Below are 21601 nucleotides of genomic sequence, written 5' to 3'. Positions count from 1 at the left end.
ACTGGGACCCCCCCTCCCCCCCCCCCCCCCCCCCCTTTGGGAGTTTATGACACTATGTTTTTCAAATAATAGAACTTATTGGCCATACAAATTCCACTGTTACCGTAAAAATAAGTGTCATTTAAGAGAGTTATGGCCCTTTGAAAAAAGTGAGTTGTGTCCCCTTGCAAAAAAGAGACAACATTTCTTTCAAAGGCTCTGGAGACTACAATATTAATTCGAATATATGCAAATTGGGTATCAAACTGAAGGAAATTGAATATACTATCAAACTATGTGCACAAGCTTTCAATTTGTAAATATTTTATAGATTCACAGAAAGTTGAAACAATTTGTCATTAATCTCATGAAGTGTCCTATCTAAACTTATGGGCTATTTCAGTGTTTTACACAAAAATTATTTTAAATATGGCCAAAAACAGCATGTTCATTAAAAATGTAGCCCTGAAGAAAGCTATGGCCCAAGCCTCAACAACAACCTTCATATTTCTACGTCACAGGAAAAACTAAAAGTGTACGCAACCCTTAAATTTTTCTCCACTTTGTGGGATGCCAAATTCATCATAATTTTCATTCTTTTTAAACATGGTATTGATGTCCAGTTGTCACATTTAAAAGTAAGTTGAAGGTGTGGTAAAAACAATAGATATATCATGAAAAAAGACTAATTTGTTCACAACCCAAGTGAAGCATCATTACCGAAGACTTTTGAACGAAATCGCATTGTTATATTATGAAGAATAATTGATACTCAAAAGGGATTCTTGATTCAAGATGCAGTAAGTACATAAAAACAATATCCTTATGTGTTTTGCAAACATGCTTTACTCCTTAACAGTTTGCACTGCTCACCAATTTATTACATATCCTCATCATCAGTAGCAAAATCCTCTTCGTCCTCTGAAGTGTCGTCAAGGAAATCACTGTCAAAGCTATCACTACCATCCTCGGCATATGTATCTTCGTCAGTACTGGTGCAGCTTTCTTCATACACAATTTCCTGCAACTCATCTGGAATGAAATCATCTTTGAACCACTTTACTTCCAATTCATTTGCAGAATTTCTCTGCCAACCGTTATCCTCTGGTTTTGGAATGCTAGGATTCTGGCACACTGCATTCCTCCAAATGAGAGTTTGAAAGTTGGCTCTTGATATGTGCAGTGACAATACTTGACTACAAGGAGGCATCTGACACAGATCAATTCCACCACTGCATGAGATGGTACCTTTCTTTCCTTTGAAACGCTGGCGAACTATGTCATACCTCACTTTGTTGACACTTGTGCATGAGGTTTTGCCATACAGCTTGCACACAAATGACTCTAACATGAGACAGTCATTACTCGAAACAGCTGCTGATGTTCCAAATCTGGAGAACAGAATTCTAAGATCTTCCTCCTTTTGAAGAAATTTTAGAGCTTTCAGCTTTCCTTGCCCAGCAAAGCAACTTGTTGTGTCACAGCCTGTGAATGCATGGACACCAAGTAATGCATCACACATCTGTTTAGACAAAGTCTTTGCTATCTGAGAGACATTGATTTGTCGCCTGTTGTTGCCACAGCCAGTATCAAAAATCAGGGTCTTTCCAATTGTCTCTGAGAATGAAAGGAGAAGTAAGAAGACATCCGTGTCTGGTGATCTGACAACAATTGTTTCACAGTTTGGTTGGCGGGAAGCATATTGACAGTGCAGTATAATTCGTGTGTCTGCCTCTTCCTGTGATGAGTAGAGATCTAGACAAGGTACAGCTGTGGTAAATTCATCCGTGTCACTGTAAAGTAAGGTGCATCTCTCTTCACAGACAAAGAAGATTTCCCTGTTTCTCAGTTTCTTTGCATATTCGTTACTTTCCCATTCCTTGAGGAGAAACCTGATAAGGGATCTTTTGTTATCAACGCAGCTGAGAAATGATTTCCAACGTCTGGGCACTGTTGTTGCAGATCCTCTTAACAAGTATGCATTATCTTCAGAAGATCCTCTCCTCAATCTCTCACAACCTTTGATTGAATCTTCTATGTAAGTATCAGTCACAAAGTGTACACAAGCTGCTTGTGGTAAGGAGGAAAATGTAAGTTTGGCTACTTCACCAAATGTATTTGGGATTGCTGACAGAGTTTGTAACAGTGCATTGCCATCAACAATGTAAACGGTGTTTTTGTTTTTTTTTGCATAATCCTCGAACATTAATGAATTGTCAGGCGTGAGCTTGTGCAACAGAGTTGCTTTGTTGGTCTTCAGAGGTAAACCATCTGATGAAGCCAGCGACCTTGGAGTAGGTGTTAGAGGATATTGAAGAACTTTTTGAAGATCAACACTGTGCTCTTGGGACAAAACAAGAAGCTGGCCAAATAAATTTATTTGTTCCTTGATTTTGACCACGTTCGTGTCTTTTTTCACTGTTACCACTTTCCTCAATGATGCAAATGTCTTGGTCTTGTCCGTACTTTCCTGAGCGGACACTCTCTTTGAAGGCTTCATACTGGGAAAATAACTCAGCATACACAGTTGACTGGAGAATTTTATTAGCTGTATGGCTTGAAATTCCTTCGGTGAATTCCTTTATGTAAGACATGAGGTCTTTACTGAGTTTTGAATCCGTGTCCAGCTCAAATTTTGCAAGCAGAAGCCTCTCTAGAGCCTCCAAAATAGACATATGCACTCGTATAGCCCTGTTGTAGTTCTTTCCACTCATAACCCTATCCATAGAACCATGTGCACATAGCCCTGCTTCAGTCACAATTTCTTCAAAACCAGATCCACTTTGGAGCTTTCCCAGGGCACCAAGATATGACATTATGGTGTGAAAGACACCCAGGTGAATAATGACTGTTTTGTAAAGCTGTGGGTTTTGCCAGACAATATCGTAAGCTTTCTTTGCTACAGCAAGGTCAAATGTTACAAATATATATGGCTGACCAAGCTCTTGTGTTGCCTCCAAAGATAGTTGTAGCACCTTCTGTACTGTAGCTGCTTCAGTTATGGGAGCATTGATGACAGGCATATATTCAACAATTGAAGGCATGTTGGTTTCATTTTCATTTTGGGGTTTGGAGTTGTTGATGAAAGCCAACCTTTCCAGCAAGGGAAACGTTCTCCGTCTGAATTCAACTTCATCCTACAGAACACCCACAGAAAATTATCTTGGTGCAGCTGTCTTTCTTGATTGTTTTCTACTGTAGTTGTAACACCCGGATTAATTTGTGTTATATGTACCTGAAGCATGCCTGAATTGTGCTAGTGCAAAATCCCTCTTGTTTATTCATCCTGAAGGGAAACAAGTACACTGTAATAGATTTTTTTTTTCAAATTATAGAGAAAATGGCTATCAAAGATTTAAAAACGCTATATGGCTTTGTAAAATATTTTATGATATGAGGCAAAAAATGTGAAATGACAATAAAATTCCACTATTTATTGCATTTGAAGCAATTTTAGGGTGATAAACAATCATTTTATGCACAAAAATGAATTCACGAAAAATTGCACCCGATGACCTTTCAAGGGCCATAACTCCTGTAAATGATACTTGAAAAAACTGTAACACCCGGATTAATTTGTGTTATATGTTTCTGAAGCATGCCTGAATTGTGCTAGTGCAAAATCCCTCTTGTTTATTCATCCTGAAGGGAAACAAGTACACTGTAATATATTTTTTTTTCAAATTATAGAGAAAATGGCTATCAAAGATTTAAAAACGCTATATGGCTTTGTAAAATATTTTATGATATGAGGCAAAAAATGAGAAATGACAATAAAATTCCACTATTTATTGCATTTGAAGCAATTTTAGGGTGATAAACAATCATTTTATGCACAAAAATGAGTTCACGAAAAATTGCACCCGATGACCTTTCAAGGGCCAGAACTCCTGTAAATGATACTTGAAAAAACTGTAACACCCGGATTAATTTGTGTTATATGTCCCTGAAGCATGCCTGAATTGTGCTAGTGCAAAATCCCTCTTGTTTATTCATCCTGAAGGGAAACAAGTACACTGTAATAGATTTTTTTTTCAAATTATAGAGAAAATGGCTATCAAAGATTTAAAAACGCTATATAGCTTTGTAAAATATTTTATGATATGAGGCAAAAAATGAGAAATTACAATAAAATTCCATTATTGATTGTATGTGAAACAATTTTAAGGTGATAAACAACCATTTTATGCACAAAAACGATTTCACAAAAAATTGCACCTAATGACCTTTCAAGGGCCGTAACTCTCGTAAATGACACTTGAAAAAACGGTAACACCCGGATTAATACTCAAGATATATTGTTGTTTCAGAAAAACCATGTGGCGAAAACTCCCCCAGGGGGGGGAGGGTTTCGCCCACTGGCCCATGCACTATCAGGTTAATACAGTTCAGTGAGCATTACTCATAAACGCGGATGGCAAAAAACAATAACAAAGACCTGAGTGACGTCATCTTCGAACTATCTATAGAGAGTATGCAGATGACGTCACTCAGGCCTTTGTTATTGTTTTTGCCATCCGCGTTTGTGAGTTGTTCTCACTAAACTGTATTAACCAGACTATAAAATTTCATGGTTACACAGAGTTTGTGTGTTGGTCCGTTATACTTCCGGATGGCAATGTTGTGAACTCCTTGGCCAAGCGCATTCTATCTATAGATAAAATGAAGTTGACATCACCCAGGTCTTTGTTATTGCTTTTTGCCGTCAACGTTTATGGGTAATTCTCACCAAACTGTATAAACCAGATTATAAACGTTCATGGTTGCACACATAGTTTTGTATGTTGGCCCGTTATACTTCCGGATGGCAATGTTGTGAGCTTCTTAGCCAAGCGCATACTATCTATAAACGATCATGGTTACACATAATTTTGTGTGTTTGTCCGTTATACTTCCGGATGACAATGTTGTGAACTTCTTAGTCAAGCGCATACTATCTAGAAATGTTTCAAGGTTACACATCGTTTTGTGTGTTGGTCCGTTATACTTCCGGATGACAATGTTGTGAACTTCTTAGTCAAGCGCATACTATCTATAAATGTTTCAAGGTTACACATCGTTTTGTGTGTTGGTCCGTTATTTCTGACTGGCGAATTTAGTAAGCTTTTTTCTTTATTTTTTTTTTAGCTCAGCGCAACTCGTCGCATAAACAATTTTCATGAATTTATGGCACAAACAGACAAGCGTGGGCGGGAGTGGGGGAGGTGGTGTGTCCCACGAAAACGCTTGCTTTCTGACCAATGAAAACATTTTGATGAGTAACAGGTATCCGAGAGGCTGTCTACAATTGGATTCAATAGTCTGATGTCACGTCATCCAGCAATGGCGGCCATCGTGGTTCTACACAAAGAAAATCGGTACTTTTTATTCTTCATGCTGGCTAGAACTTTTCATGTCTTGTGATCGGAATGTGTAAAAGTCAAAACATGATCAGATTTATAATGTGGTTTTTCCCCTCTGAATACACTTTTATGTTCGTCGGAGAAATATTTCATAAGGGCGTCCGGCATTGTTCCGATAGTTTAGAGCTAGTTACTAAGTTACCATGCGTCATTACGAGGGAAGTGACGTCATGACTGTTGAAGCGTATTGTGGTCTTTGCTTGCATCTCGTACTGGGTGCTGGACAGAAGAGACAGATCATCTGCAAAATCCAGATCATCCAACTGTGTCCAAAGGTCCACTGTATCCCATTTCTTCGCCCTTTGGTGGTTTCCTTCATTAGCCAATCAATGGCAGGGATAATACAGGAATGGTGAGAGCAAGCATCCCTGCTTGACACCAGTCTTAATTTCAAAGCTGTCAGTAAGCTGATCTTCATGCACAACCCTGCAACTTGATCCTTCATTTAAAGAAGTTTACTAACTTCTCAGGGAGTTCATAATGTGCCCGAATTTTTCACAATGTTGCTCTGTCAATACTGTCGAAAGCCTTCTCATAATTCATAAAGTTGACAATAAGAGGAGAGAGGCAATCTGACGGTGGTTGAACGGTTTTTCCGAAAATCTGCCTGTTCGTCCCGCACTTTAGCAACTGTTGCATTCTTAATTCTCTCTAGAATAATACAGTTGAAAACCATTTATGGGATAGAGAGAATAGCGATTCTTCGATGATTATTATAATTACTGAGGTCCCCTTTCTTTGGAAGCTTGACAAGATGTCCTTCATTCCAATCCTTTAGGAAGATCCCGTCATTCCAGATTCTCTCTCTCTCTCTCTCTCTCTCTCTCTCTCTCTCTCTCTCTCTCTCCTCTCTCTCTCTCTCTCTCTCTCATCTCATTATTATTCTATTATATATATATATATATATATATATAATATAATATATATATATATATATATATATTGATTAATTCATAAATAATTAATTAATACAATCTTCAAACGCAAGGCAAAGTAAGACAAGGCAAAGAAAAGTCCCACATTAATTTTATTTCTTCCACGCCACCAACGACACCAACGAAAAGCTTGTAGTCTGAGCGCTGTCCTATATCTGTTATCGTGTCCAGTTCTGAGTTCCGTTTTCTTTGAGTCCACAGTCATCCAAAGCTTTGGACGAGCCTTCCATCGTGACGACGTTCTGGCTGGTTTGGTGGGCAGTCAGCGGACACAACTGGGGAATTGGGAATGATAAATAAAACGCGTGAAAGCTAAGATAGCTCAGTTGATAGACCACTCTCTTAGCGTAAAAGTGAAAGGGATCGATCCCGGGTGAAGTCCAGATTTTGACCCATGTCCACCCAGGAGTGATTGGGTAGCTGGATCTGGTAGATATGGCAGGAAGCACTTTATGATAGACTAGCACCCTGAGTGACACATAGTTTTGAGTCATTGGAAGTATTTCTGTTAGCCATATAGGGGCCCATTGCAAAGCGCTTTGGGCACGTTTAGTGGATATTGCGCTTTATAAACGCTTAAGTTCAAGCAATATGACGCCTATGTTACGTGACTCCCACGACTCCCCCCCCCCCCTCTCCGCTTCAAATCATTATTATGCCGGGATGATTTAGATATGAAAAATTCAATTTATTGTAAAACAACATAGAAACAAAACACCCCCCCCCCCCCCCCCCCACAAAATCAAACCAAAAAAAAAAAAAAAAAAAACATTAACAAAACAACACATTAAAAAATAATATTAAAATAAACAAAAATAACAAAATCAAAACAAAACAAAAAAAAACAAAAAAACAAATCAAAAACAAACAAAAGCGTGATTTGGGTTGAAATTACTTTGAGGTCTTTGTTTTTGTTTTTTGCGCCATCCGCGTTTGTGAGTAATTCTCACTAAACTGTATTTATCAGACTATAAACGTTATAAGGTTACACATAGTTTTGTGTGTTGGTCCGTTATACTTCTGGATGACGATGTTGTGAGCTTCTTAGCCAAGCGCATAATATCTATAAACAGGAAGAACCGGAGTCCAAAACGTGATTTTTAAAGTTTATGTGATCAGCAGATAATTATGTGAAATTTTAGTTCTTTTTTACTAAATGAAAATTGTTTGCATGCAATCTCTTCAATAAAACCTATAAACTCAACCCAGAAATAACAATAACAAAGACCTGAGTGACGTCAACTTCATACTATCTATAGATAGAATGCGCTTGGCCAAGGAGTTCACAACATTGCCATCCGGAAGTATAACGGACCAACACACAAACTCTGTGTAACCATGAACTTTTATAGTCTGGTTAATACAGTTTAGTGAGAACAACTCACAAACGCGGATGACAAAAACAATATCAATGGCCTGAGTGACGTCATCTGCATACTATCTATACCCACACTATTTGGCGTTTGGTGAGCTTGTCTCCGATGTTGCTTTTCCTTCCCGCTTCTTCATCCACCTTTAAAAGATGAGAAAAAGAATGAAGCGGTTTGAATGGACTGTCGAATGAATGTTATAAATTATAAAATAATTAAAAACATTTTAATATGTTTGTAAATAAATGAATAAATAACAAAATAAATAACTATATAAACAAATAAATAAATAAATAAATAAATAAATAAATAAATAAATAAATAAAAAAGATTGCACATTTTTATTTATTTATTTTTGTTGTTGTTGTTGTTTTGTTTTGTTTAGTTTTAGTTGGTTTTATTTTTTTCTTGTTTGTTGGCTCTTTGCTTTTTTTGTTTGTTCCAATTGGGGTTTTTGTTTTCTTTATTTTTTTAAATTCATTTGGGGGGGGGGGGGGGGGGGTCTTGGGGTAAGGGGGGGGGGGGGGGGGGGGGGGGCAAGCGCACAACCTCCATTGAGGCTATGAGTTTAGCCCCCCAAACCCCCCCCCCCCCCTAAAAAAAAACCCGACAACAACAAAAAAAACACTCACAGCATTAGCCAGCCGGATATATCGTACCAACAAACAAAGCTGTGTAACCTTGGACGTTTATAGATAGTTCGAAGTTGACGTCACTCTGGTCTTTGTTATTGTTTTTTGCCATCCGCGTTTTATGAGTAATTCTCACTAAACTGTATTAAACTGCCTATTAACGTTCATGGTTGCACACAGTTTTGTGTGTTGGTCCGTTATACTTCCGGATGGCAATGTTGTGAACTCCTTAGCCAAGCGCATACTATCTATAATCTGGTGACTACCATTTAGTGAGAACTACTCATAAAAATGTCTGGCTAAAGGCATTCATTTGGCGGTGTGTGTGTGTGTGTGTGTGTGGAAGGGGGGGGGGGGGGCGTGTAATTTGACATTCGACAATCACATAAATTCCAGTTTATGGCGATTCGTCGTCACACAATATGAATGAATGCTTTACCTTACGTCTGGTTCCCACATGGCTGTACGGAAAAGACTGGCACAAGCCATGAAAATACCTCCTGAGACGCAGATGAGAAGGGGTATTAGCTGTGGAGTAGATTTTAAGTTAACGGCTTGTATCAATCAAAATAATTTGGATAGAGATGGGACTCCAAAGTTAAAATAAATAAATAAATAAATAAATAAATAAATAAATAAATAAATAAATAAATAAATACAACTCCCTTTACTCACCCCAAAGGGGAAATTTGTCTCTAGGGTCTATTCCAGGGGATGACTGGAATGACCCAGAAGCCAGTCGCAGTGAAGCGCCGCAAATTGAGCTAGGGTGAGGTGACTTGCTCAAAGCCACACAGCGCAGAGGCGGGGGATCGAACTCGGTACCTTTCGGGTACGAAGCAAAGACCACTCCGCTGCGCCACGCTGTCCCTCCGATGTGATGGAAGCAAAATTAAATGCTCTCTATCTCCCCCCCCCCCCCTCTCCCCCCCCCTCTCTCTCTCTCTCTCTCTCTCTCTCTCTCTCTCTCTCTCTCTCTATCTCTCTCTCTCTATCTATCTATCTATCAATCTACTGTATCTATCTATCTACTCGTATCTATCTATCTATCTATCAATCTCGATCAAGCGCTTAGAGTCTGGTGTCTCGGAGTTATAGCGCTATAGATAGAATGCGCTTGGCCAAGGAGTTCACAACATTGCCATCCGGGAGTATAACGGACCGACACACAAACTCTGTGTAACCATGAACTTTTATAGTCTGGTTAATACAGTTTAGTGAGAACAACTCACAAACGCGGATGGCAAAAACAATAACAAAGGCCTGAGTGACGTCATCTGCATACTATCTATATACGTTTTCAGCATTATTATTATTATTATTATTATTATTATTATTATTATTATTATTATTATTATTATTATTATTATTATTATTTTATTATCTATCTATCTATCTATCTATCTATCTATCTATCTATCTATCTATCTATCTATCTATCTATCTATTTATCTATCTATCTATCTATCTATCTATCACTATCTATCTATCTATCTATTTATCTATAATAATAATAATAATAATAATAATACTTTATTGCATCCCAAAAAGGAAATTTTTTGTACAGGCGTGTTATAATTTACACATAAGATAAAAATACAATGGAAATAGGATGTATATATATAAAAAAGGAGCAGCTCTATAACCAGAGCTGCGCTTTATAATATGAATAATTTCAACACTGTAAAATAGTTAAAACTGTCACTATAAATTGAAAATTGAAAAGATTGCAAAACAAATAAATTAATAAATTAATATTTATATTTTTAAAAAGTAAAAATGAGAAATAATTATATAAAATGATTATTGCTTGTTGTTATAAAGCATAATACTGGACGGCAGAAAAGATTTTCGGTGTCTCTCTGTTTTCGTTGAAATAGAGAAAGGGCGACCACTTCTTTCTGACATAATAATTGATGGTCTTAGTGGATGATACTGGTCATTTAATATTTTAGTTATTTTATTTATACAAAATTTCTCGTATAAAAGATCTACATCGTCAACATCATTTATATAGCGTTTAATGGATTTTTTAATATTTGAATTTATTTTGTTCCTTTCCACTGCTAAGCAATTGCCTCCCCAAGCTGTTATACAAAATGACAAAACACTTTCGATTACTGCTCTATAAAATAATGTGCAGAGGGTTTTATCTATTCTAAACTGAGAGAGTTTTGATAAAAAATATGTACGTCTGCACATCTTATGCCTAATTATTTTCAAGTGTTCATCCCACTTGAGCCTGTCATCAATCGTTACACCAAGGTATTTGTAGTGAGGAACTCGCTGGACGAATTGGTCCTTTAATTTTAACGGTTCTATCGGTTCCTTCACTCTCCTAAAGTCAATCACTAGCTCCTTTGTCTTGCTTATGTTAAGCTCTAGGTGGTGGGCATCACACCAAGACACAAATCTATCAATTTCTTGCCTATAAGCCACTTCGTTGCCATTTGTTATGAGGCCTTGAAGAGCGGTTTAATAAACCACCGACAAGAGCAAAACCCACCCACTAGAAAATGCAACTGCAGAAATAAAGAACATTGCCCGCTAAACAAACAATGCTTAGAATCAAGTTTAATTTACCAAGCCACAGTCACAGAAACTAAAACAAACAAGCAAGAAAATTATGTAGGACTAACAGAAAATAATTTCAAAACAAGATACAACCTCCACACCTCAACATTTAGAAACACTAACAAAAAAACATCCACAAAACTCAGCGAACATATTTGGAAATTAAAAGACAACAAAATAGACCACAACATTTCATGGAAAATTTTATCTAAAGCAACAGATACACACCAACATCAAAACAATGTAGCTTATGCCTGGAAGAAAAATATACTATAATCAAACAACCTCATGAAGCCACACTCAACATGAAAAATGAGATCTACGAAAGTGTCCCCATCGGCGCAAATTCCTCTTAATTAACTTCAAACCGGAACCACTTCAAGAATCAACAACAGTCAACAAAACAACTCAGTCCTGAAGATGGCAAATTAAGCCTGAAACATTGATGTAGACTGCCCCAAACATTGTGGTAAATATTTTAAATAATATCTATCTATCTATCTATCTATTTATCTATCAACCTATCTCTACCCGTAAATTTAATGTCAAACCAACTAATGACCAAATGGAAATTGACCGAGAAATAAATTAATATCAAGATGAAGGCTTATTCACGTCCATTTATTTTTGTCCTCACCACACTCCCAGTCACTGTCGCGATTAACTTCGACTGTATTGTAAAGCGCTTTGAGCAGGTTTAGTGGATATTGCCCTAAATAAAAACTCGACTTTGTTTTTTTTTGTTTTTGTTTTGTTTTTTATCTTCGACTGAATGGTGTTGAGACTTAAATTATTACAAGACAACGTCGGGAGGCCTTCCGAAAGCTCCTCAATCCTCAGTATTATTTTATTTTATAATGTTCTCGTAGGGGGTTTGGGAGGGGGGAAACTTTTTTCTTTTAAAAAAAAAGTCTCCCCCCTCCCAAACCCCCTACTAGAACATTATAAAAATAAAGAACACTGGGGATGTAGGAGCTTTCGGAAGGCCTCCCACAATGTCATCTTCTAATTCTGCGTACTTACAGATGGGTGTTTACTGAGTAATCTTCTCATTGCAACAATCAAATCATACATTCATAAACATGTCCTGTTTGTAAAGATTAAAGAATGTTTATATCCCCGGTATTCTGAATCAAGCAATCTGTGTTGCAGGCTTTCTAAATTTTGTGACGTGTCTGCCTAAATCTTGATATTTTTTATTTTCAAAACTAAAAGTTGACGCAATAATCACTCAAGTTGATGAAACGTTAAGCTCATTCCGGAATTGTAAATAAATAAACAAATAGGAGTTCTGTGTTCATCAAGATCCGTTTTGGTGTAGAGATTATCAAAGTGACAAATTAAAAAGATATTGCTAGAAAAGGCTGCTAGAAGGTCTGGACCGACGTACATTTATTTGCAGGTCTGATAACCCAATTCATAATGGGCTCATTGTTGTAATGAAATCTCAAAAAATGACGCAAAATATTGTCCATTACAACAATGTTGAACTAGGCCCATAAGGATGTTCGGATGTCAGACCTGCATTTTGTCGGTCTGGACTGTAAAAAAAAAGTAGTAAACGAAAATGAATATAACAGCTTCAAAAACAGAACAAAATACCAAACATGGAACGTTTCGGGTTCAAAAACCCTTCTTCAACCATCAACAAAAAAACAATGAAAATAAAAATACACATTACTCCGCCGTCGATCTAGTTCATTAGTAATCTGTAGATAGTATGCGCTTGGCCAAGAAGCTCACAACATTGACATCCGGAAGTATAACGGACCAACACACAAAACTATATCGTAACTTTGAACGTTTATAGTCTGGTTAATACAATTTAGTGAAAATTACTCATAAACGTGGATGGCAAAAAACAATAACAAAGACCTGAGTGACGTCAACTTCAAACTATCTATAATGTTTTAATTGTGTGTTGTTTTTTTTTTGTTGTTTTTTTTGTTGTTGTTTTCTTTTTGCTATTGTTGTTGCTGTTGTTGGAAAGAACGAAATTGACGTCACTCTGTGTCCTTTTTTTTTTTTAGCCAGCCTTTTTTTATGAGTAGTTCTCACTAAATTCTATCAATCAGAATATAGATAGAATGAAGATGACGTCACTCAGGTCTTTGTTATTGTTGTTTGCCATCCATGTTTATTAGTAATAGGATTCAATAGTCTGATTTCACGTCCGCCCAGTAACGAGCAGCTTGGTTCTAAACAAAGAAAATCGGGACTTTTTATTCTTCATGCTGGCTAGATTTTTTTCACTTGTCATGTGATCAGAGTGAATAAAAGTCAAAACATTTTCATATTTCTTATGTTTTTCTCCTCTGGATACACTTTTATGCACGTCGGATAAGTATCTCATACGGACGTCTGCCATTGTTCCGCTAGTTTAGAACCAGTTAATAAGTACTATACGTCAGGACGAGGGAAGTGGCGTCACGACTGTTGAAGCCTATTCTCACTAAACTGTATTAACCAGACTATAAACCACCAAGGTTACACATTATAGTTTTGTGAATTGGTCCCTTATATTTCCGGATGGCAATGTTGCGTTGTTTTTTGGGGGGTTTTTTGTTTGTTTTTTTTTTTTTATCCAAGCGCACAGTATCTATAATAAATGTTCAAGGTTACACAGAATTTTGTGTGTTGGCACGTTATAACCGGCTGGCGGATGTTATGAGCTTTTTGGATAACCGCAGAGCGTCAAGAGTAAGTTCTGTTTAATAGGTAATGAGAGTAGCGGAAGAGTAGCGTCCCTTGATTGGACGTCACAGGCGGAAAAGTTATTTGAGAGAGAACGTCATGTTGGTTGTGCGGATGCGTCTCTAGTCCTCGCTTCCGGAGACACTTCACCGAAAGCGAGGACCAAAGAGACGCATGCGCAAAACCATGTTGACGTTCTCTCTGTAAGGTGACGTCCAATCAAGGGACGCTACTCTTCCGCTAATCTCATTCCCTATAGATAGTATGCGCTTGGCTAAGAAGCTCATAACATTGCCATCCGGAAGTAGAACGGACCAACACACAAAACTGTGTGTATCCATGAAAGTTTATAGTCGGGTTAATACAATTCAGTGAGTATTACTCATAAACGCGGAAGGCAAAAAACAATAACAAAGACCTGAGTGACGTCATCTTCGAACTATCTTTTAGTGGCTGTGACTTTCCACAATCCGACAGGTTGCCTTCTGCTGAAAATGATACTCAATGGAATTTGATTTTTTATATCACTTTTTTTTGTATTGTTTTGTATTTGTTTGTTGTTTTTATGTTTTTTGTTGTTTTTTTTTTTTTGTTGTTTTTTTTTTTGTTGTATTTTTTTTTTGGGTCCAACGTAGCATTGAACGTAAGTAATCGATCACATGATTTGTTGCAGTACAATGATTGAACATAATTTATTCTCAATAAATGTAAACATGCCACTGTGCTTATGAAAGTTATAAACATATCGAAGAGTCATGCTGAGCAAAATGACCAATTAGTGAAGGATATTTCTCAATCTGTGAACACTTTTCATTTAGTGGGTCATTTTGAACACATTTTGCAATATATCAAATGACCTCGAGGACATGGAAAGGTAAAACCAAAAAAAAAAAAAAAAAAAAAAATAGAGGTGTCGAAATACGCTTCAATTGTCGTAATGTCACTTCCCTCGTAATGACGCATGGTAACTTAGTAACTGGCTCTAAGCTATCGGAACAATGGCGGACGCCCTTATGAAATATTTCTCCGACGAGCATAAAAGCGTATCCAGAGGGAAAAAACACATTATAAATCTGATCATGCTTTGACTTTTACACATTCTGATCAGAAGACATAATGAAAAGTTCTAGCCAGCACGAAGAATAACAAGTACCGATTTTCTTTATTGAGAACCACGATGGCTGCCGTTGCTGGGCGCCGTGACATCAGACTATTGAATCCAATTAGCCAATAAGGTGGAGAAAAAGATAAGGTGAGTAAATGTGACTCATTCCCTCTCTCTCTCTCTCTCTCTCTCTCTCTCTCTCTCTCTCTCTCTCACTCACTCTCTCTCTCACTCACTCACTCACTCTCTCTCTCCTCTCCTCTCTCTCTCTCTCTCTCTCTCACTCACTCTCTCCTCTCTCTCTCTCATCTCTCACTCACTCCTCTCACTCACTCTCTCTCTCTCTCTCTCTCTCTCTCTCTCTCTCTCTCTCTCTCTCTCTCTCTCTCTCTCTCTCTCTCTTTCTCTCACTCACTCTCTCTCTCTCTCTGCCCTTTCCACGCGCGCGCACCCATCACATATTTTTACCTATAATATTTTAGCTATTATGACAATCTAATACATATAACATATTTCGTTTTTACTTGAAGAAGGTCAAAGACAGAAATATCGTTTATTTTGTGTTGTTCCCTTAATATATGAGTCACATTTACTCACTGTATCTTTCTCTCCGCACGAAAAGGTAATATTATAGATCATCCCCATTGGGAATGTTAGTTCTTCCCTGATATACGTTATTATCATCACATAATTGGATTCAATAGTCTGATGTCACGTCGCCCAGCAACGGCGGCCATCGTGGTTCTAAACAAAGAATTTGGTACTTCTTATTCTTCATGCTGGCTAAAACTTTTCATATGTCTTGTGATCAGAATGTGTAAAAGTCAAAACATGATCAGATTTATAATGTCTTTTTTTTTTCTTTCTGGATACGCTTTTATGCTCGTCGGAGAAATATTTCATAAGGGCGTCCGCCATTGTTCCGATAGTTTAGAGCCAGTTACTAAGTTACCATGCGTCATTATGAGGGAAGTAAAGTCAGGACTGTTGAAGCGGTTTTTAAATTGTTTTTTTTTTGTAAATCACTCCTTGCATTGTAGAAATGGAAGAATGTGAAACTCTGGTGATGGTGGTCGTGGTGGAGGAAGAGGAGGAGGAGAAGGAGGAGGAGGAGGAGGAGGAGGAGGAGGAGAAGAAGAAGAAGAAGAAGAAGAAGAAGAAGAAGAAGAAGAAGAAGAAGAAGAAGAAGAAGAAGAGAGTGACGAGGAGCAAATGTAGGATATTACCGTTAAAATTATTATTGTTGTTGACTGAAGAAGAATTTAGAGTCCAAAACGCTCTTTTCATTTTGAAACAAACAAAAAAAAGCTATTATTTAGAGCCTAGGTCTACTTATTTTTATTCAATTCAATACTTTGTGCAGTCGAAAGCTTCCAGCAGTTTTATATGCTTTCTTCTCCCGTTGTTGTTCAAAATATATTTTCTTGCACACCATAAGTTCATGATGATGATGTTGATGTGTGCAATTGAACCGAACCGCATCATGAAAACGGAAAACAGCGTCAAATAACCTTAGCCGGCTGCGCAGACGGCAGACGGAGACCGCCGCAGACTTCAATTTTATTTGAGTTCACAGTACAGAAATCCAACTTAGAACTTTGAGGAGAGAGCAGCACACAAAATCTTCTCATTGGATGATTTTTTAAGAAGTCAAAATTTCACTGATTTCTTACTCCACCCTAGATTACATCGTCCTGAGAGAATTAATAATGTTAATTTCAAAAAGATTGGCAATTTATACAAGACCTCAATTTGTAAGTTACCATTATCACTCTAGACGTCTATTTAATTTTCTTTTCTTGGTTCGAGTTCAATGAATCATGAATAGTTACTTATGATTAAATAGGGGAGGCCTTCCGAAATCTCCTACATCCCCAGTATTCTTGTTTTTTTTTATAATGTTCTAGTCGGGGGTTTGGGAGGGGAGAAACTTAACCCCCCCCCCCCCCCTCTCTCTCCCTAACCCCCTACTTGAACATTATAAAAAAGTTTCCCCCCTCCCAACCCCCTAAACCCCCTACTAGAACAAGAATACTGGGGATGTAGGAGCTTTCGGAAGCCCTCCCTTAAATAGAAATGCTCCCCAAAAAGATGTTCTCTTTGTCAGGCAACAATACGATTTTCTCGGTCTTCATTAAATTTGTATCAGATTATTTTCACTGTCTGGATTGAAAATCCTTAATCCTGTAATTTTTTAGAATTGAAATAATTCACGATCTTGGAGAATAAACAGATTCACTAACAAAAAGGACGTGACAATTTTTGGGAGGCCTTCCGAAATCTCCTCGTGCTATGGGAAATAACTCAAATATTACCCAAGGAATTTACCCAATGGAAACCGTACGGTGCTCTTATTGGCTAACCAACCAGCGGCCTCGATGAGAAAAATATCCGCCATTTTGATGTTGGCTGGGAATCGCGTTACGATAGTAAACAAGCGCTGATCGGCCGTTCATGAAAACAAGTTGCTGCTCGCTCGTTTAACTCAAAATTATTCAAAACGATCTCTCTAAAATGATATAAATGTGACTTCTTAAGGTTTTCTTCACGGTCAAAACCACACAACATTCTATTAATGATTACGTCCGAGGCAAAAAGGAATATTGACAGGTCGACCGAGAGTTGAACTCGTGAGACGACAAACATCAATGCGAAGTGTAGCGAGAGTCAAGCTATTGTTTGTCTTGTCCTATTCTATATAGAGAAAAGGATAAATAGTATAGCTTCGTGTGTGAGTGGTTGCGTGTCATAGTCTTGTTTTTAAATTGTTTCTGTTGTTTATGTGTGTAGTGATGACTATCTCACACTCAATTTCAATGCCGAAAGAGGAATTCCCGCACACAAGAAAGGGGAATTGGGGTGGTATTTGGCATACATATTGTATAGTATCTAGTTCTAAATAGATAACTGATTAGAATTATATTATGATATATAAACACAATGCCAAATACAATTCCGAAGTTTCCTTATTTCAAATGAAGTAAAGCTCCAAAACCTAATGGTAGTGATTGTAGTACTGAGTGTTAGTGAGGTGATGTGGTGTTGGTGGTGGTTGTAGTTGTAGTAGTAATAGTGATGATGATGTGGTGGTGGTGATGATTGTAGTTGTAGTAGTAGTGGTAGTGATGATGATGTGGTGGTGGTTGTAGTAGTAGTGGTAATGGTAATGATATGGTGGTGGTGGTGGTTGTAGTAGTAGTGGTCGTGATGATGATGTGGTGGTGGTGTTTGTAGTAGTAGTGGTAATGATGCGGCTATGTGGTCTAGTAGTATGACACTCGCTTCCGGATCGGAAGGTCCTGGGTTCGAGCCTCGCGCTCGGCGCATAGTTGAGTCCTTGGAAAAGGCTCTTTACTCACATTCTCTCACCGTACTCAGGTGTAAAATGAGTACCTGGCCGTTAACAGAGTTGTCTTTGTCCGAAAAATTGTAATATCGCCTAACAGGCGTCATGTCCCATCCTACATGTTAAATGTTGACCAGGGACCCCTTGTAAAGCGCTTTGAGCACATTTAGTAGATATTGCACTATATAAAGCTCAATTAAAAAAAAATAATATTTCAATGATGATGATATGGTGGTGGTGGTTGCAGTAGTAGTAGTGGTAGTGATGATAATGTGGTGGTGGTTGTAGTTGTAGTAGTAGTGATAGTGATGATGATGTGGTGGTGGTTGTAGTAGTAGTGGTAGTGATGAAGATGTGGTTGTGGTGGTTGTAGTAGTAGTTGTAATGGTGATGATATGGTGGTAGTGGTGGTTGCAGTAGTAGTGGTAGTGATGACGATGTGGTTGTGGTGGTTTAGTAGTAGTTGGTAATGGTAATGATATGACGGTAGTGGTGGTTGTAGTAGTAGTGGTAATGGTAATGATATGGTGGTGGTTGTAGTAGTAGTGGTCGTGATGACGATGTGGTTGTGGTGGTTGTAGTAGTAGTGGTAGTGATGCTATTGTGGTGGTGGTTGTAGTAGTTGAGGTAGTGATGTGGTGGTGGTTGTAGTAGTAGTAGTGGTGGTGGTTGTGGTAGTAGTGGTAATGATGATGATATGGTGGTGGTGGTTGCAGTAGGAGTGGTAGTGATGACGATGTGGTTGTGGTGATTGTAGTAGTGGTAGTGATGATGATGTGGGGCTGGTGGTTGTAGTAGTAGTGTTAGTGATGATATTGTGGTGGTGGTGGTTGTAGTAGTAGATGATGTGGTGGTTGGAAAACACATTACAGGTTATTATAATACATGATTACACACATTCTCTAACTTCATTTTTGACAGCTTCTTTGTGCCATAAATATACGCAACAGTTCTGAAACATTTTATTGTGGATTTTGATATTGGTTGTTGTTTTTCTTGTGTCGTTATGCTGACATAGATACCGAATGAATGGTAATTACTACATTCTCAGCCAACAACAAAATGGCGCTGAATGCTTTCATTGGTGGACACTTTTTAGGCTTCGTACGTATTCTCATTCGTTTAATTCTATGATATTACCTCAACTAGATAGCTAACCCTTAGAAAAAATAAAACCACCCTTAACTAACCCTTATAGTTATAGAAAAAACAAACACCCAGCACCTATCTATCCCGAATATAAAAAAAAAAATCCTCCGACATCGAGCTAACCCTAAAGGAAAAGAAAAAAAAAAAAAAAAAAACACCAAGGACTGCTTTCAATACTTCACAAAACAAATTGGCGACGGATATTTTGGGACCTTTACTTTGGGTTATCAGACCTGCAAAAAAGTATAATTGCTTTGGAGAGTAAATATTTCCTATGAGAAAAAAAAATGAAAAGAAAAAAAAAGTGACAGCGTGGCTTATTTGTACGGTCTGTGCTTCGTACCCGAGAGGTACCAAGTTCGAATACCCGCTACGTTGTGTGGCCTTGAGCAATTCACCTCGCCCTGACTCAATCGGGGGGCGTTGCACTGCGGCTGACGCCTCGGTTTATTCCAATCTTCCCTTGGAATAGACCCCAGAAACAAATTTCCCCTATGGGATAAATAAAGGGAATTTCATTATTTTTTAAATTTTATTTTAACTCTTGGTTATTGGTCTGCAAGTTGGTTCTGTCCGGTTTTGAGAAAAGTAATCACAACATTACCATCCAGAAATATCACGGACCAACACACACAATTATAAATTACCTTGAACGTTTATAGTCTGGTTAATAGTCAAGTGAGAATTGGATTCAATAGTCTGATGTCAGGTCACCAAGCAACGGCAGCCTTCGTGGTTCTAAACAAACAAATTCGGTACTTTTTATTCTTCATGCTGGCTAGAACTTTTCATATGTCTTGTGATCAGAATGTGAAAAAAGTCAAAACATGATCAGATTTGTAATTTTTATTTCCTCTGGATGGGCTTTTATGCTCGTCCGAGAAATATTTAATAAGGGCGTCCGCCATTGTTCCGATAGTTTAGAGCCAGTTACTAAGTTACCATGCGTTATTACGAGGGAAGTGACGTCACGACTGTTGAAGCGTAATAGTCATAAACCTGATGAATGGCAACAAACCATAACATAGGCCTGAGTGGCGTCACCCATCCACGTTTATAAGTAATTCTCACTAAACTGTATTAACCTGACTACACATAGTTTTGTGTGTTGGTCCGTTATACTGCCGGGTGGCAATGTTGTGAGCTTCTTGGCCAAGCGCATACAATCCGTGAGTAGTGCTCAAAGAAACAAATTATGATCTCATTTGTTGAACGACTGATTATTTACAGAAAAGCTTACCGTCAATGCAATGTTGTGATTGCCTCCACAGTTCCATCCTCTCAAAGGTGTGATGTTGTGTGTATTGGGAGGTGCTGTGTTGTCCGTTCTTCACCAAACCGATGATCCTGATGTTGGGTAGGTCTCTCTCTCTCTCTCTCTCTCTCTCTCTCTCTCTCTCTCTCTCTCTCTCTCTCTCTCTCTCTCTCTCCTCTCTCTCTCTCTCTCTCTTCTCTCTCTCTCTCTCATTCTCTCTCTCTCTCATTCTCTATCTCTCTCTCATTCTCTCTCTCTCTCATTCTCTATCTCTCCTCTCTCATCTCTCTCTCTCTCTCTCTCTACCTCTCTCTCTCTCTCTCTCTCTCTCTCTCTCTCCTCTCTTCCCTCCCTCTCTCTCTCTCTCATTCTCTCTCTCTCTCACTCTCTCTCTGACACACACACACATACATACATACATACACACACATACTCCCCTCTCTCTCTCTCTCTCTCTCTCTCTCTCTCTCTCTCTCTCTCTCTCTCTCTCTCCCTCCCCCTCCCCTCTGTCAATCGATTTTTGGTGTCAGTTTTCCTTTTCAATTTAACAGAGATACCTCTTTTGATGTTATAATATGATGATGACGATGATGATGATGAGAATGAGGAGAAGGACGACGAGGAGGTGGAGAAGGGGAATAAACACAGTACAGCGAACATACTTCTTTTGCTAAACTCTAGGGGCTTATTTATTTATTGGTACTAGTTTAAGCAGTCCCAATCATTATTTTAATTTTAATACGACCCTGTTTTCGTTACTCTTTCTTCATTCTCAATTCCTCATCTTTTCAAGCTGGATCAAGAAACGCGAAGGAATGGCCAATTTGAGATGGCCCCACGATAAACAATTCAAGGTAGGCGTCATCTTGTGTTGTTCACAATTATTATTTTTTTAACATGAGCTTTTATATATAGCGCAATATCAACTAAACGTGCTCAAAACGCTTTACAAGGGGTCCCTAGCCAACAGCAACACTTAACATGTAGGACGAAGCTTGAAGCTTGTTATGCGATATTACAATTATTTTCGGATAGAGACAATGCTGTTAACGGCCAGGTACTCATTTTACACCTGAATACGGTGAGAGAATGTGAGTAAAGAGCCTTGTCCAAGGTCTCAACTATGCGTTGCTCGGGATTGAAACCCAGGACCTTCCTGT

The 21601-nt window shown here is 38.1% G+C and overlaps 2 long non-coding RNA genes across 4 annotated transcripts in view; one reads left to right on the top strand and one right to left on the bottom strand.

Moving 5' to 3' along the window:
- Window positions 1-6397: 6397 nt before the first annotated feature.
- Window positions 6398-12125, bottom strand: LOC144957913 (uncharacterized). Of its 2 annotated transcripts, none has more exons than XR_013642252.1 (4): window positions 11916-12125; window positions 8758-8846; window positions 7764-7829; window positions 6398-6591 (listed from the first exon to the last, which is right to left on the bottom strand). It is a non-coding gene; the product is annotated as an uncharacterized LOC144957913 (long non-coding RNA). The 2 variants fall into 2 exon arrangements; XR_013642251.1 differs by having other exon boundaries at window positions 7768-7829; window positions 11916-12115.
- Window positions 11268-21601, top strand: part of LOC144957912 (uncharacterized) — a 16856-nt gene continuing 6522 nt past the window's right edge. Inside the window, exons 1-3 of one of the 2 annotated variants that reach the window (XR_013642250.1) lie at window positions 11268-11361; window positions 20458-20543; window positions 21235-21295. This is a non-coding gene — a long non-coding RNA (uncharacterized LOC144957912). Of the gene's footprint in view, window positions 11362-16267; window positions 16446-20457; window positions 20544-21234; window positions 21296-21601 lie in introns of those variants that run through there. The other variant, XR_013642249.1, reaches the window with a different exon arrangement.

The sequence above is a fragment of the Berghia stephanieae genome, chromosome 12, assembly GCF_034508935.2.
Source record: "Berghia stephanieae isolate SIO BIC M18660-M18661 chromosome 12, UCSD_Bste_1.3, whole genome shotgun sequence".
Classification (NCBI taxonomy): domain Eukaryota; kingdom Metazoa; phylum Mollusca; class Gastropoda; order Nudibranchia; family Aeolidiidae; genus Berghia; species Berghia stephanieae.
Note: the sequence above shows the minus strand (reverse complement) of the source record. Positions and strands in the feature narration are given on the sequence as shown.